The sequence below is a fragment of the Leopardus geoffroyi genome, chromosome B2 (genome assembly GCF_018350155.1).
Source record: "Leopardus geoffroyi isolate Oge1 chromosome B2, O.geoffroyi_Oge1_pat1.0, whole genome shotgun sequence".
In the NCBI taxonomy this organism is placed as follows: domain Eukaryota; kingdom Metazoa; phylum Chordata; class Mammalia; order Carnivora; family Felidae; genus Leopardus; species Leopardus geoffroyi.
Genome location: NC_059332.1, coordinates 5,197,720 through 5,213,414, shown reverse-complemented (window position 1 = coordinate 5,213,414; position 15,695 = coordinate 5,197,720). Strand labels below are relative to the sequence as shown.

The 15,695-nt window shown below is 41.8% G+C and overlaps 1 protein-coding gene and 1 pseudogene across 1 annotated transcript in view; both read right to left on the bottom strand.

Moving 5' to 3' along the window:
* The window catches only part of KIAA0319 (KIAA0319 ortholog), a 62,349-nt gene extending 56,613 nt beyond the window's left edge, over positions 1-5,736 (bottom strand). Inside the window, 1 exon segment of the mRNA XM_045500411.1 lies at positions 5,200-5,736. The gene's annotated coding sequence lies outside the window, so the exon portion shown is untranslated.
* Positions 3,383-3,814, bottom strand: LOC123609399 (annotated as a pseudogene).
* Positions 5,737-15,695: the final 9,959 nt, after the last annotated feature.

Here is a 15,695-nt window from a genome sequence, read left to right as displayed (position 1 = left end):
GCAGAAAACAGGATAGGAGGCCACCGTTCATGATCATAGCTGAGGACTCGGAAAAGACTTAGAACCAAGCCTGTAAATGGTCGGCCAAGTTGATGGCCTTACAGACACCCCCCTATTTACCTCCCAAGGAAGGCCTCTGCTCGGGTCCCTCCCAGCGTTGACAAGACTATGAAGGATTTTCGGGTGAACTCCTATGAGTCCCTTAAAACAGCCAAAGGGAAACTAAAATTAAAATTAATTTTTAAAAAACCTTGCCAAATTTTGGTAAATCCCCCAGCTACACTCTCCACTTTAAACTCCACTCAGGACCTACAGATGGGATCCTAGAAAAACAAGGACCCGGCTAACGGTAAGATTTGTACCACAGTCAGCTCCCCCAGATCTCTGCCTGTGGTGCCCCAGAGAAAAATCAAAATAAACTATCTTTTGCACTGTCTCTGGGAATGCCTCTTCAGTCCAAGGGGTTATCCAATACTCCCAGAAATATTTGTTTGTCCTGACCGAAAACTTCCTGGAGGAACTAACATTCCTTCCCTGTCCCTCTGAGAATCAAATGTTCTATAAACTTCAGTGAGGGAATTATAGAAAAACAAAAAGGGTAATGAAAAATCAAATATTGGTAGAAAAAGTTTTAGCTGTCTGAGCAGATAAACTTAACTTATTCCAACGGATTTTTCATTGGCCTAAATTTTAAATAACCTTTCCCCCTTTTGATCTTTTACGGTAAATGAGTTTCCATTATGATATCTGTCTCGGGACTATTTTTTTTTAATTTACTTATTTACTTATTTACATACTTACTGATTTATTTATAGGCTCCCTACCCAGTGTGGGGCTTGAACTCACTACCCTGAGATCAGGAGTCATCTGCTCTATTAACTGGGCCAGCACGTGCCCCATCATGGCTGAAGTTTTAAAACAAACATATGAAGTCTCTGTTTGCATCTGTCTCAGTGTTCATGTCGTGTCATAGATGTGTTATTTTCTACCTCTGGATGGCAATATCAAAATTTATTTGTAATAGAGTTCTATTTAATTGGCTTAAACATATAAACACTTATATAAACTAAATTCTCAAAATGTAATAGAAAATAACCCAAATGCTTTTCAGGTTCATGTGATCTAAGTATTATATGATATAAAAGCTAGTTTACGTTTGCTGGTTGATTGAAAATAGGCATGTCTCCAGAGTTAACAGCATTGCAATTCCTTCTGGGTTTAGTAATCAGCTAAGTCTGTGATGTCTTTGTTACAAACTCTGTCACCTAGAAAAATAACCCAGGATGATGACCGAAGTTGTCTAACATCTAATGAAGTGTTTGTAGTTAATCTAAACATAGTTGTTAACAATAAGTAAATTAAACGGATGTAAGTAAGATAAAAAAGTTTTAGGTACACTTCTGAAACAGTGTCTCCAAATTTTTTTGTAACCTAAAACCTTAAAGTTTCACTAACTTAAATTTGACTATACAGATCATTTCCTAATAAGATAAAAACACTGAAACATTAATTATTACATACAGGTTTATGCACTTTTTCTTCCTTTCGTGGAGGATTAAAGCTATTTTAGTCTAGTACTAAACACGTTTTATCCCACACTGAGAAATTTTCCGTGAAAAACCACGTTTCTAGAAATTATAAAGCAAAGATGCTAATGTAAAAGATAGTTCATTATTGCATATTTCTTAATTTTCATGAAAAAGTAAAAGAGGTTAAGGATTAAAAATCTAATATATGTGATTAAAACTACCGGAAATAATAGGGAAAGGAGTTTTAGGTGTGATCAGGACGAAGATTGGAATGAATTTAATTAATGAGTTTTACTTTCATGACTAAAATTAGTACAAAACTAGAATTCGGTTTTCTCTTTGTTAAAAGGACCAAGTTTTCGTGGACAACTGGCCTGCCTGCTCTTGTTAAGAGATTATGGAAGGTTTTTCTTTACCTTTTTCAGTCATCTGCCCAGAAGAAAGAAAGATTTTGTGCCTTGTCAAAGCAATTTCCTGTGGTTCATGATCAGGTCTTTTGTTACCCAAGAAAGCTGTATCTTCTCTATTAAAAGAGCTAAGTTTAGGGGCTCCTGGGTGGGTCAGTCCGTTAAGCGCCAACTTCCGCTCAGGTGGTATCTCACAATTCCGTGGGTCCGAGCCCTGCATCGGGCTCTGTGCTGACAGCTCAGAGCCTGGAGCCTGAAGCCTGAAGCCTGCTTTGGATTCTGTGTCTCCCGCTGTCTCTGCCCCTCCCCCGCTCACACTCTGTGTGTGTCTCTTTCAAAAACAAACAAACCTTGGGGCGCCTGGGTGGCGCAGTCGGTTAAGCGTCCGACTTCAGCCAGGTCACGATCTCGCGGTCCGTGAGTTCAAGCCCCGTGTCGGGCTCTGGGCTGATGGCTCAGAGCCTAGAGCCTGTTTCCGATTCTGTGTCTCCCTCTCTCTCTCTGCCCCTCCCCCGTTCATGCTCTGTCTCTCTCTGTCCCAAAAATAAATAAACGTTGAAAAAAAAAAACAAAAAAAAACAAATAAACCTTAAAATAATTTTTTTTAAAGGCTAAGGTTTTTTTTTTTTAAGTTTCTATATTTGCCTATGAAAACTTTCGTTGTTACTATGGTAATTGGATAACTAAGTATTACTTCATTTAGTATTTGACTAAGTGTTCTAAAACCTTTTGATATTTTTTGACAACCTTCCAAAAATCAAATTCTAAATGAAGTCCTTTTGACCTCAAATTAACATTGGGATTTTTCCAGAGCATCCTTGGAAAATCACACCAAAAAAGTATTCTCCCTCCTTATACAAGAGAGCTGTTAAACTAATTAGGCTTATTTCATATATTAAATTACAAGTAGTGTCAAATAGTAAGTAATACTAAGCTTTCTTTATTATATTTATACAAGTGTTCTGGAAATTTTATGAAATCCCAAAGTCTGATATATCTTTTTTTGGTTTTGTTGTTTTAGAGAAAGAGAGAGTGAGCAGAGTACAGGGGCAGAGGGAGAGAGAGAGAGAGAGAGAGAGAGAGAGAGAGAGAGAGAGAGAATCCTAAGCAGGCTCCACACTCAGTGCAGAGTCCAACTCGAGGCTCGATCCCACAACCCTGGGATCAAGAATCAGACGCTCATCCAACTGAGCCACCCAGGTACCCCAAGTCTGATGTATCTTGGTATAATGTTATCAGTCATAAATTAGCTATTATCTTAAAATGTATGTCACAGAAGAAAACAAATTTCCTTGTCAATTCCATTATAAGGAACTCAATCAGATCTCTTAACAATTACTATTTAAAAAGGCTTTTCTAAGTTATTTATGACAACTATCGTTCTATTCTGATACTTTTGTTTTTCTAGTTAGACAATGATTTTATTGCTGGAGTACAAAGACAGATTTATACAACCAGGGCAGAGGCTGAGGCTAAGTCGTATTTCTAACTAGGGGAGAGGACTCTTTTGGTCTTATAATACTGAAGCAACAAGTGACTACGGCTCTCGATCAGTATCAGTTGTAACTTAGCATCCTTATCCTTTCTCTTCCTCTCGAGATGCTTTCAAACAGCAACAGCTTTCTTAATCAAATGGTGGAGATCCTCAAGAAGATCAGGAGCAAGTCCTTTAAGAATTCTCAAGATTTTACTGTCACAGAACATACTCGAGTCTCTCTGGGTCACACCTACTTGTGAGGGAGTCAGGCCCTACTTGCCCACTTTGTGGAGCTGCTCCTTCATGGAGTCACATGTCAACTTCAACCAAGCAGGGGCGCCGCAGTGGTAAGGCAGTAGGGACTGGGACACGCCCTTCCCAGGAGTGAGGACGTGACCCATGACGGTGATGGTCAGGCAGCGAAAAAGTGATCTTTTTTTTTTTTTTTTAATTTTTTTTTTCAACGTTTATTTATTTTTGGGACAGAGAGAGACAGAGCATGAACGGGGGAGGGGCAGAGAGAGAGGGAGACACAGAATCGGAAACAGGCTCCAGGCTCTGAGCCGTCAGCCCAGAGCCCGACGCGGGGCTCGAACTCACGGACCGCGAGATCGTGACCTGGCTGAAGTCGGACGCTTAACCGACTGCGCCACCCAGGCGCCCCGAAAAAGTGATCTTTTGCAAAGGTGTTCCTGCCAAAGTATTTCATCTTGAAGCAGAGTCAAGGAAAGGTCTTTGGACAAGCAGAGGTTTCCAACAACCAAAGTTAAAATACTGTAAGGCAGAACTGGTAAGAATTTCCAGAACTGATGGAAAAACCGGATTCAAGCAGAACAAGAATTAATTACGTGGAACTGAATGAGCTGAGGAGGATGATTATGATTTTTAGGACTTCTTGTTTGAAACAGTGCTGTCTTTCCAGAATCAAAGAAACCTGTTCTCTGAAGCTACCTACGTGTCTCTTCACCTATAGAATGTATATGGTTTTGTGACTGGTACATTCCATTTGACTGATGACAGACCCCACTGAAAGAGTCACCTTTTTAAGCCAAGTGGCTTGCCCAGTGATCTTATGTGAGTGAGTTTCAGCACAGACCCCTCCTTGTTCAGCTAAAGGATAATCCAGGCCTCTCCTATTATAACGCATTAACTTTGGCCACAAAGTCTAGCCGTTTTTGCCAGGCAGGCATTGTTTCCAGCAGCAGACTCTGGAGCGTGTTCAAGCGATGTTCTGGGTCATAGCCCCGTCTGCACTTTTTCCGGCCAAGGAAACAGTGATCTACCAACAGAAGCTAATTCTGAACTCTGAATGCCTCCCGGTCAGCCTTTTTATGTCGATGATATAAACTCAGGGACGTTGAGCCATGAGGTGTCTCAGTCTGTTTGTGAATAGTCAGGGGCAACGGGAGATATCCTAAGGGGTGTTGTCTGCTTACGCCAACCACCCAAGCATTCATGGGCCTAAGGAGACTGAAAACCACTCCAGACAAAGACAAACTGTGAGAACACAGACCATTCCTGCTGAGGCGGTTCTGTGAACAGACTCTTTCACCGGGATTGTTACCTTTCCCTGTTCAAGCCAGCGGTCAGCCTGGGTTTCAGTGCCTTCAGCCTGAAAGGAAACGTTCTAAGGTTGAGGTTACCCCCGTTAGCAGTGGCCGGGGACACACACATGATGGCATTGTTTTCTGGACCAGTGTCAGCGTACAGGACAGAAAGACAGGAAGAGAGGGTTTCGTTTTGAAGTATGAAATATCGATCTGGCCTCTGGGAGGAAGCAGTCTACCTCGCGCCCACCGCTTCTCTTCCTCGTCAAGTCGGTTCAGAGGCTTCAGAGTCTGTACAGAACCAGATGTCAGGCGCGGCCTTCTTCAGCTGTGACACACGTATCCAAAGTGCAAGTCCCTGAACTTCAGTGAGGACGACCTGGTACAGGACCTTTACAGGAGATTCAAGGGTGGTCTTTGTTCTCAGTGGTCCCAAATCAAGGTGGGAGAAAACTGGAAATGGCAGTTTGGGGAGTCCTAGCCAGATATTTGAGGAAACTAGAAGAATTCAGGATCAAATCGGATTTAGAGGTACATAACAAAACCTCAGAGACAATTAACAGGACTACAGTCTAATGTCTACACAAGTGCAAACATAAGTTTTCTCTCTACAATCACCCCCATTTCTTTATCAAAGATAATAGAAAAACTAATTTGTTTGCATTAAACATGACCTAATTATCTACCTAAGTGAAGCAAGAGCAGTGATTGGACATAAAAGTTCTTTTAAAAATTGTTTTGTTGAGGGGCTCCTACGTGGCTCAGTCGGTTAAGCGTCCGACTTCAGCTAAGGTTATGATGTCATGGTTCGTGAGTTCAAGCTCTGCGTCGGGCTCTGTGCTGACAGCTCGGAGCCTGGAGCCTGCTTCGGATTCTGTGCCTCCCTCTCTCTGTGCCCCTCCCCCATTCACACTGTGTGTGTGTGTGTGTGTGTGTGTGTGTGTGTGTGTGTGCGCACGCGCGCGCGTCTCAAAAATAAACGTTAAAAAATTTTTTTTTTAAAAGTATTGTTTTGTTGATACCTTTTGAACAAGGTGCCAGATGGATTTCTTTTCACCAAGGGGCTTTACTGGATCCATAAAGTCAATTCTAGTTCTCTAAACCTATCTCGTCCTGAGTCTGTGCACATCTCTTTCAAATATGATAATGTAGTCAAAGCCTTGGTAACATAACCAGTGTTGTCAATTGTGTCCTGTTACAAGGAGAACAGACCTTATGCAAACTTTGTCCTTTTAACAGAGAGAAAACCAAATTCTAAGTTTGCACCAAGTTAGTTTTGATATTAAAATTGATTTCACTTGTTTAAACGTATTCCAATCTTAACCAGCCAGCCCTGTCCGTGCATAAAATCCCTCTCAGAAATTCCTTTTCTACAAACCTTTGACAACTTTTTTCTCAACAAAAATGCATCTCCATTTCTCATACTGTCTTTTACTGAAAAGACACATCCTACTTTCTTTTCACACAGAGATGTTTCCTTTATTATTTCTAGTAGGTTTAAAAATATAGTAGCATGTTTAACCATAAGTACCCTAGTTTTTAGTAAAAATAAAGAATTAAACAATTATGAACTATTATGTTAACATTCTGTGGCTTGGCAAAATTTTTTAAATACTTTTTATTATTTCTAGAAATACATGCTTTCTCATAGTGAAGTTTTCAGTGTGACAAAGGATGTTTACTAAAGGACCCATTTATCCTCCGCTCTTCTGCAGAAGGAAGCATGGGTTTAGTAAATAGTGTGTTAGTATTTTATCTTATTTGGAAATGATATGGATAATTAATGACTACCCGTTACGTAATTTAACATAGCAAAACTTTAAAGTTTCAGGTTACCAAAAAGATCTGGGGAAACGTTCTAAAAATTTTACCTGCACACTTTTGTATCCTATTTACATCTATTTACTTGTTCTTAATTATGTTTAGACCACCAGCAGAAACTTCCTGAGACATTAGACAAAGTCAGACATCATCCCAAGCTATGTGTCTTTTTTCCTTTTTTGAGAGAGAAAGGAAGCGTGCAAGTGGCAGAGAGGGGCAGAGGGAGGTGGGGGGGGGGGAGAGACAGGGAGAAGGAGAAAGGGAGAGAGAGAAGGAGAGAGGGAGAGACAGAAGGAGAGAGGGAGAGACAGAAGGAGAGAGGGAAAGAGAGAGAAAGAGGTGGAGAGAGAGGGAGAGAGAGAAAAAGAGGGACAGAGAGAGAGAGGGAGGGAGGGGGAGAAGGAGGGGGGGGGAGAGAATCTTAAGCAGGCTCCATGCTCAGCACAGAGCCTGATGAGGGGTTTGATCTCACAACCCTGAGATCCTGAGTAGAGCTGAAATCAAGAGTTAGATGCTTAACCAACTGAGCCACCCAGGTGCCCTCCCCAACTACGTTTCTTGATGACAAATTCTATAAGCAATAACAAGGACTTATTTGATAATAAAACCAGGTAGAGTAAAAGTTGTATGTATTATATTCAATGCTGTTGGTAACTCCAAAGACATGACCATTTTAATTAAACCAACAAAATTAAAATGGCTTTAATACTGAATATTAAATTTATATGAACACTTACTTGTTTAGGCCAATTAAGTAGAGTTCTTTTACAAATTAGTTTTGGCAATAGCATCGGGAGATAGAAAAATCCCACACATCTGTAACGTTTATGTATGGATACGTATAAACATACAGATGGGGCATCTGGGTGGCTCAGCAGGTGGAGCGTCCAGCTCTTGATTTTGGCTCAGGTCATGATCTAACGGTTTGTGGGACTGGGCCCCTCATCGGCCTCTGTGATGAGCCTGCTTGGGATTCTCTCTCTCTCTCTCTCTCTCTCTGCCCCTCTGCTTGCACATGCACTCGCACACTCTCTCTCTCAAAATAAATATACATTTAAAAAACACAAAAAGCAACAAACAGCAAAACCATACAGGCAGACATAAACAAAGACTTTATAGCTTCATTTTGAATTTACTTTCATGAATCAGGTACAACAATACAAAACTTACCAGTTATGAAAGAACAGTTAGAATAAATTACGGTTACCCTGCTCTAATGGTTAAACCTTTTTCGTCTTCTAGGCATCCTCCCACCACTACCAGGGCTTTTCTGGCCTGGCAGGTGGAACGTTCTGGTCATTGCAAAACATCGTCAATGCCTCAGAAATAAGAATGAGTTTCAGGCAGAGCACAAGTTAAGGGGTCTTGTCTATTCCTGGTTTTAACTGTTGGGGTCTATGGTTGAACAAGAGGACTAGCTGACTAGGAGGTCTAGACTCCCAAGTATTTGTTATTTCAAGTGCGTAACAAATCCCCCGCGGGTAAGCACACGTGGATAAGGGCTTCCTAATGAGTGTGTCAGAACCCTGCTGTGGGTTGCAAGTTGCTGTGTTCCTGTGAACTACATTGGACTTCCAGTCTACACCACTCTTTCCCCACCCACACCTTCCTTTCCTCACTATTCACAAATACACTCAGCCTTTTGTGAGAACACAAGACTCTTCGTCTTCCCTCCTCCCACCACCTTTTCTAGAAGCAACCCAGTACCTTTAGAAATTCATGAGCGTAGGAGGAGGGATAACAAAGAATGGGTCACACCTGGACACTGGCCTCTGCAGCCAGTCATTCAACGATGTGGTAATCTAAGGAAGGTGAGACATACGAATGACGAAACTGCAACAATTTCAAAATAAACTTGATGTCCTTTATTCCAGGGAAAACAATCCATGGACTGGGGGCCATTTAGTGCCTCAAAGGCCCTGGAGCACTCTTCCCGAGGGATTTGGGGCAAGAGCAAGTTTAACAGAGAATGAAGGGGGGCTTTCGGAAGATGGCGTCGTAGGAGGACGCTGGGCTCACCGCATCCTGCTGAGCACTTAGATTCCACCCACACCTGCCTAAATAACCCAGAAAATCGCCAGAAGACCAGCAGAACGGAGTCTCCGGAGCCAAGCGCAGACGAGAGGCCCACGGAAGAGGGTAGGAAGGGCGGCGAGGCGGTGCGCGCTCCACGGACTGGTGGGAGGGAGCCGGGGCGGAGGGGCGGCCCGCCGGCCAAGCAGAGCCCCCGAGTCTGGCTGGCAAAAGCGGAGGGGCCGGACGGACTGTGTTCCGACAGCCAGCGGGACTTGACATCTGGAAGGTTATAAGCTAACAGCTCTGCTTGGAGAACGGAAGGGCTGGAGGACAACAGGAGGGAGAGTTGTTGAGCCCTGGACGACAGAGCTCAGCTTGGCGGGGAACAAAGGCGCTTGCCAGCGCCATCTCCCTCACCCATCCCCCAGCCAAAATCCCAAAGGGAACCGGTTCCTGCCAGGGAACTGGCTTGCATGATGCAAACAACGAATGCTGTGCTTCTGCGGATCCATCCCTCCAGCGGCGGGTCTGACTCCCTCCCGAAGCTGACTCCCTCCCGAAGCAGATCACCGAAGGAGAAATGAGCTGAACCTGCCCCTCCCGCCCCTGTGCACCTTGCCTATCCACCCCAGCTAATACGCCAGATCCCCAGCACCACAAGCCTGGCAGTGCAAGGTATTCAAGACAGCTCAGGGGAAGTGCCCCTCAGTTGGGCACCACTCCAGGGACTATCCAAAATGACGATAAACGGAAGAATTCCCCTCAAAAGAATCTCCAGGAAATAACGACAGCTAACGAACTAATCAAAAAGGATTTAAACAATATAACAGAAAGTCCATTTAGAATAATAGTCATAATATTAATCGCTGGGCTTGAAAACAGTATAGAGAACAGCAGAGAATCTATTGCTACAGAGATCAAGGGACTAAGGAATAGTCAGGAGGAGCTAAAAAAATGCTATACCCGAGCTGCAAAATAAAATGGAAACGACCACAGCTTGGATTGAAGAGGCAGAGGAGAGAATAATAGGTGAACTAGAAGTTAAAATTATGGAAAAAGAGGGAGCTGAGAAAAAGATAAAAAAAATCCACGAGTATGAGGGGAAAATTAGAGAACTAAGTGATGCACTAAAGAGAAATAATCTACGCATAATTGGTATCCCAGAGGAGGAAGAGAGAGGGAAAGGTGCTGAAGGTGTACTTGAAGAAATAATAGCTGAGAACTTCCCTGATCTGGGGAAGGAAAAAGGCATTGAAATCCAAGAGGCACAGAGAACTCCCTTCAGACGTAACTTGAATCGATCTTCTGCACGACATATCATAGTGAAACTGGCAAAATACAAGGATAAAGAGAAAATTCTGAAAGCAGCTAGGGATAAACGTGCTCTAACATATAAAGGGAGACCGATAAGGCTCATGACCCATCTCTCTACTGAAACCTGGCAGACCAGAAAGGAATGGCAGGAGATCTTCCATGTGATGAACAGAAAAAATATGCAGTCAAGAATCCTTTATCCAGCAAGTCTGTCATTTAGAATAGAAGGAGAGATAAAGGTCGTCCCAAACAAACAAAAACTGAAGGAATTCGTCACCACTAAACCAGCCCTACAAGAGATCCTAAGGGGGATCCTGTGAGACAAAGTACCAGAGACATCACTGCAAGTATGAAGCCTACAGACATCACAATGACTCTAAACCCATATCTTCCTATAATAACACTGAACATAAATGGACTAAATGCGCCAACCAAAAGACATAGGGTATCAGAATGGATAAAAAAACAAGACCCATCTATTTGCTGTCTACAAGAGACTCATTTTAGACCCGAGGACACCTTCAGATTGAGAGTGAGGGGATGGAGAACTATTTATCATGCTACTGGAAGTCAAAAGAAAGCTGGAGTAGCCATACTTATATCAGACAAACTAGACTTTAAAATTAAAGGCTGTAACAAGAGATGAAGAAGAGCATTATATAATAATTACAGGGTCTATCCATCAGGAAGAGCTAACAATTATAAATGTCTATGCGCCGGATATGGGAGCCCCCAAGTATATAAAATAATTACTCACAAACATAAGCAACCTTATTGATAAGAATGTGGTAATTGCAGGGGACTTTAACACTCCACTTACAGAAATGGATAGATCATCTAGACACACGGTCAATAAAGAAACAAGGGCCCTGAATGATACATTGGATCAGATGGACTTGACAGATATATTTAGAACTCTGCATCCCAAAGCAACAGAATATACTTTCTTCTCGAGTGCACATAGAACATTCTCCAAGATAGATCACATACTGGGTCACAAAACAGCCCTTCATAAGTATACAAGAATTGAGATCATACCATGCATACTTTCAGACCACAATGTGATGAAGCTTGAAATCAACCAAAGGGAAAAGTCTGGAAAACCTCCAAGAGCACGGAGGTTAAAGAACACCCTACTAAAGGATGAGTGGGTCAACCAGGCAATTAGACAAGAAATTAAAAAATATATGGAAACAAACGAGAATGAAAATACAACAATCCAAACGCTTTGGAATGCAGCAAAGGCAGTCCTGAGAGGAAAATACATTGCAATCCAGGCCTATCTCCAGAAACAAGAAAAATCCCAAATACAAGATCTAACAGCACACCTAAAGGAAATAGAAGCAGAACAGCAAAGACAGCCTAAACCCAGCAGAAAAAGAGAAATAATAAAGATCAGAGCAGAAGTAAACAATATAGAATCTAAAAAAAACTGTAGAGCAGATCAACAAAACCAAGAGTTGGTTTTTTGAAAAAATAAACAAAATTGATAAACCTCTAGCCAGGCTTCTCAAAAAGAAAAGGGAGATGACCAAAATAGATAAAATCATGAATGAAAATGGAATTATTACAACCAATCCCTCAGAGATACAAGCAATTATCAGGGAATACTATGAAAAATTATATGCCAACAAACTGGACAACCTGGAAGAAATGGCCAAATTCCTAAACACCCACACACTTCCAAAATTCAAACAGGAAGAAATAGAAAGCTTGAACAGACCCATAACCAGCGAAGAAATGGAATCAGTTATCAAAAATCTCCCAACAAAGAAGAGTCCAGGACCAGATGGCTTCCCTGGGGAGTTCTACTAGACATTTAAAGCAGAGATAATACCTATCCTTCTCAAGCTATTCCAAACAATAGAAAGGGAAGGAAAACATCCAGACTCATTCTATGAAGCCAGTATTACTTTGATTCCTAAACCAGACAGAGACCCAGTAAAAAAAGAGAACTACAGGCCAATATCCCTGATAAATATGGATGCAAAAATTCTCAATAAGATACTAGCAAATTGAATTCAACAGCATATAAAAAGAATTATACACCATGATCAAGTGGGATTCATTCCTGGGATGCAGGGCTGGTTCAACATTCGCAAATCAATCAATGTGATACATCACATTAATAAAAGAAAAGATAAGAACCATATGATCCTGTCAATCGATGCAGAAAAGGCATTTGACAAAATTCAGCAACTTTCTTAATAAAAACCCTCGAGAAAGTCGGGATAGAAGGAACATACTTAAACATCATAAAGCCATTTATGAAAAGCCCACAGCTAACATCATCCTCAATGGGGAAAAACTGAGAGCTTTTCCCCTGAGATCAGGAACACAACAGGGATGTCCACTCTCACCGCTGTTGTTTAACATAGTGTTGGAAGTGCTAGCATCAGCAATCAGACAACAAAAGGAAATCAAAGGCATCAAAATTGGCAAAGATGAAGTTAAGCTTTCACTTTTTGCAGACGACATGATATTATACATGGAAAATCCGATAGACTCCACCAAAAGTCTGCTATAACTGATACATGAATTTAGCAAAGTTGCAGGATACAAAATCAATGTACAGAAATCAGTTGCATTCTTATACACTAATAATGAAGCAACAGAAAGACAAATAAAGAAACTGATCCCATTCACAATTGCACCAAGAAGCATAAAATACCTAGGGATAAATCTAACCAAAGATGTAAAAGATCTGTATGCTGAAAACTATAGAAAGCTTATGAAGGAAATTGAAGAAGATATAAAGAAATGGAAAAACATTCCGTGCTCATGGGTTGGAAGAATAAATATTGTCAAAATGTCAATACTACCCAAAGCTATCTACACTCAATGCAATCCCAATCAAAATTGCACCAGCATTCTTCTCGAAGCTAGAACAAGCAATCCAAAAATTCATATGGAACCACAAAAGGCCCTGAATAGCCAAAGTAATTTTGAAGAAGACCAAAGCAGGAGGCATCACAATCCCAGACTTTAGCCTCGACTACAAAGCTGTAATCATCAAGACAGCATGGTATTGGCACAAAAACAGACACAAAGACCAATGGAATAGAATAGAAACCCCAGAACTAGACCCACAAACGTATGGCCAACTCATCTTTGACAAAGCAGGAAAGAACATCCAATGGAAAAAAGACAGTCTCTTTAACAAATGGTGCTGGGAGAACTGGACAGCAACATGCAGAAGGTTGAAACTAGACCACTTTCTGACACCATTCACAAAAATAAACTCAAAATGGATAAAGGACCTGAATGTGAGACAGGAAACCATCAAAACCCTAGAGGAGAAAGCAGGAAGAGACCTCTCTGACCTCAGCCGTAGCAATTTCTTACTCGACACATCCCCAAAGGCAAGGGAATTAAAAGCAAAAATGAACTACTGGGACCTTATGAAGATCAAAAGCTTCTGCACAGCAAAGGAAACAACCAACAAAACTAAAAGGCAACCAACGGAATGGGAAAAGATATTTGCAAATGACATATCGGACAAAGGGCTAGTATCCAAAATCTGTAAAGAGCTCACCAAACTCCACACCCGAAAAACAAATAACCCAGTGAAGAAATGGACAGAAAACATGAATAGACACTTCTCTAAAGAAGACATCCGGATGGCCAACAGGCACATGAAAAGATACTCAATGTCACTCCTTATCAGGGAAATACAAATCAAAACCACACTCAGATATCACCTCACGCCAGTCAGAGTGGCCAAAATGAACAAATCAGGAGACTATATACGCTGGAGAGGATGTGGAGAAACGGGAACCTTCTTGCACTGTTGGTGGGAATGCAAATTGGTGCAGCCACTTTGGAAAACAGTGTGGAGGTTCCTCAAAAAATTAAAAATAGACCTACCCTAAGACCCAGCAATAGCACTGCTAGGAATTTACCCAAGGGATACAGGAGTACTGATGCATAGGGGCACTTGTACCCCAATGTTTATAGCAGCACTCTCAACAATAGCCAAATTATGGAAAGAGCCTAAATGTCCATCAACTGATGAATGGATAAAGAAATTGTGGTTTATATACACAATGGAGAACCACGTGGCAATGAGAAAGAATGAAATATGGCCCTTTGTAGCAACATGGATGGAACTGGAGAGTGTTATGCTAAGTGAAATAAGCCATACAGAGAAAGATACTGTATGTTTTCACTCTTATGTGGATCCTGAGAAACTTAACAGAAACCCATGGGGGAGGGGAAGGAAAAAAAAAAGAGGTTAGAGTGGGAGAGAACCAAAGCATAAGAGACTCTTAAAAACTGAGAACTGAGGGTTGATGGGGGGGTGAGAGGGAGGGGAGGGTGGGTGATGGGTATTGAGGGCACCTTTTGGGATGAGCACTGGGTGTTGTATGGAAACCAATTTGACAATAAATTTCATATATTGAAAAAAAAAGAGAATTAAGGGGAGCAGAACCCGTCATCCCAAAGCATGCCACTTTGGCATGAGGATTATTTTGAGCTAAAGGTGATCAATACCCAGTGGATTCACGAAAAACTCTTTACTTCCTCCTCAGCCGCCTATATTTACTTTGGAAAAGGAGCCTCTATGAGGAAGAGAGCTATTACCAGAGATAGCTTTTTACCTAAGAAACGTATCTGTATGAGAGGGCAACCTTTGTTTTCCAGATAGCCCCTTCTCCTTCCCTGTAAATGACCTTTCTCCCCCATTGTGTCCCTAAACCCCTACCCCTTTCCTTACCTCAGGATGTTATAGAAGTTTTAACTACCTGGCTTGCTTCTGGAGTCTCATATTTTTATGGGGCTCCCACACATATGAAATAAGGTTTTCTCCTATTGATCTGCCTTATATCAATTTGATTATTAGACCACCCAAAGAAACTAGAAGGGTAGAAATAAACTTTTTCCGCCCCTACAGGCATTAGAATGGGCAATGAGAAGAGGGCATGATTGGCTAAGAGATGGGAAGACTCCTCCTAAGGCTAGCAGGAACTATTTTCTAGCATAAGGTAAGCTTGCTAAAGCTGTTTGAAGATTGTGCTTGGTATATTAGGTGTTCTTGAAGAGATGTTTCCCTAAGTGCAGGGTGACTTAGGTTTAGATTTGTGATGGGCTGGGCCACTGAGGCAGCCTCCATTTTGTGGGTCCTCATAAACAAATTAACTTTATCAGAGGCAATTGGAAAGAACAAGGAGCCTATAAACAATATTGAACACAGCATTCTGTGGAAGGGGAGTTTTGGAACTACCAGACCTTGCTTTTGAGTTTTCGTCAGGAAACAAATCACAAGAATGCATCCTGTTCAACTTCACTGACAGCTGTCCTTGACGACTTGGAACAAGGCTGCTGCCCACCCTACAACCATCACGGGCCAGTCGCGGGGGGTGGTGGTGGAAGGGGGCCTCAAAGGGCCTAGTGTTATTGAGCTGTTGTGGACTAAGAGAGTGGAAAGGAGTGAAGGTGACCTAAGGTAAAGTCAGGAGGTAGCTATAACACTTCTGGATGTCCCAATAACAGAGGTCATCAGAACACTAACTTCACTAAGACAAAGTGAAGAATGCCAACATTTAGGAGCACCTGGGTGGCTCAGTCGGTTCAGCGTCCGACT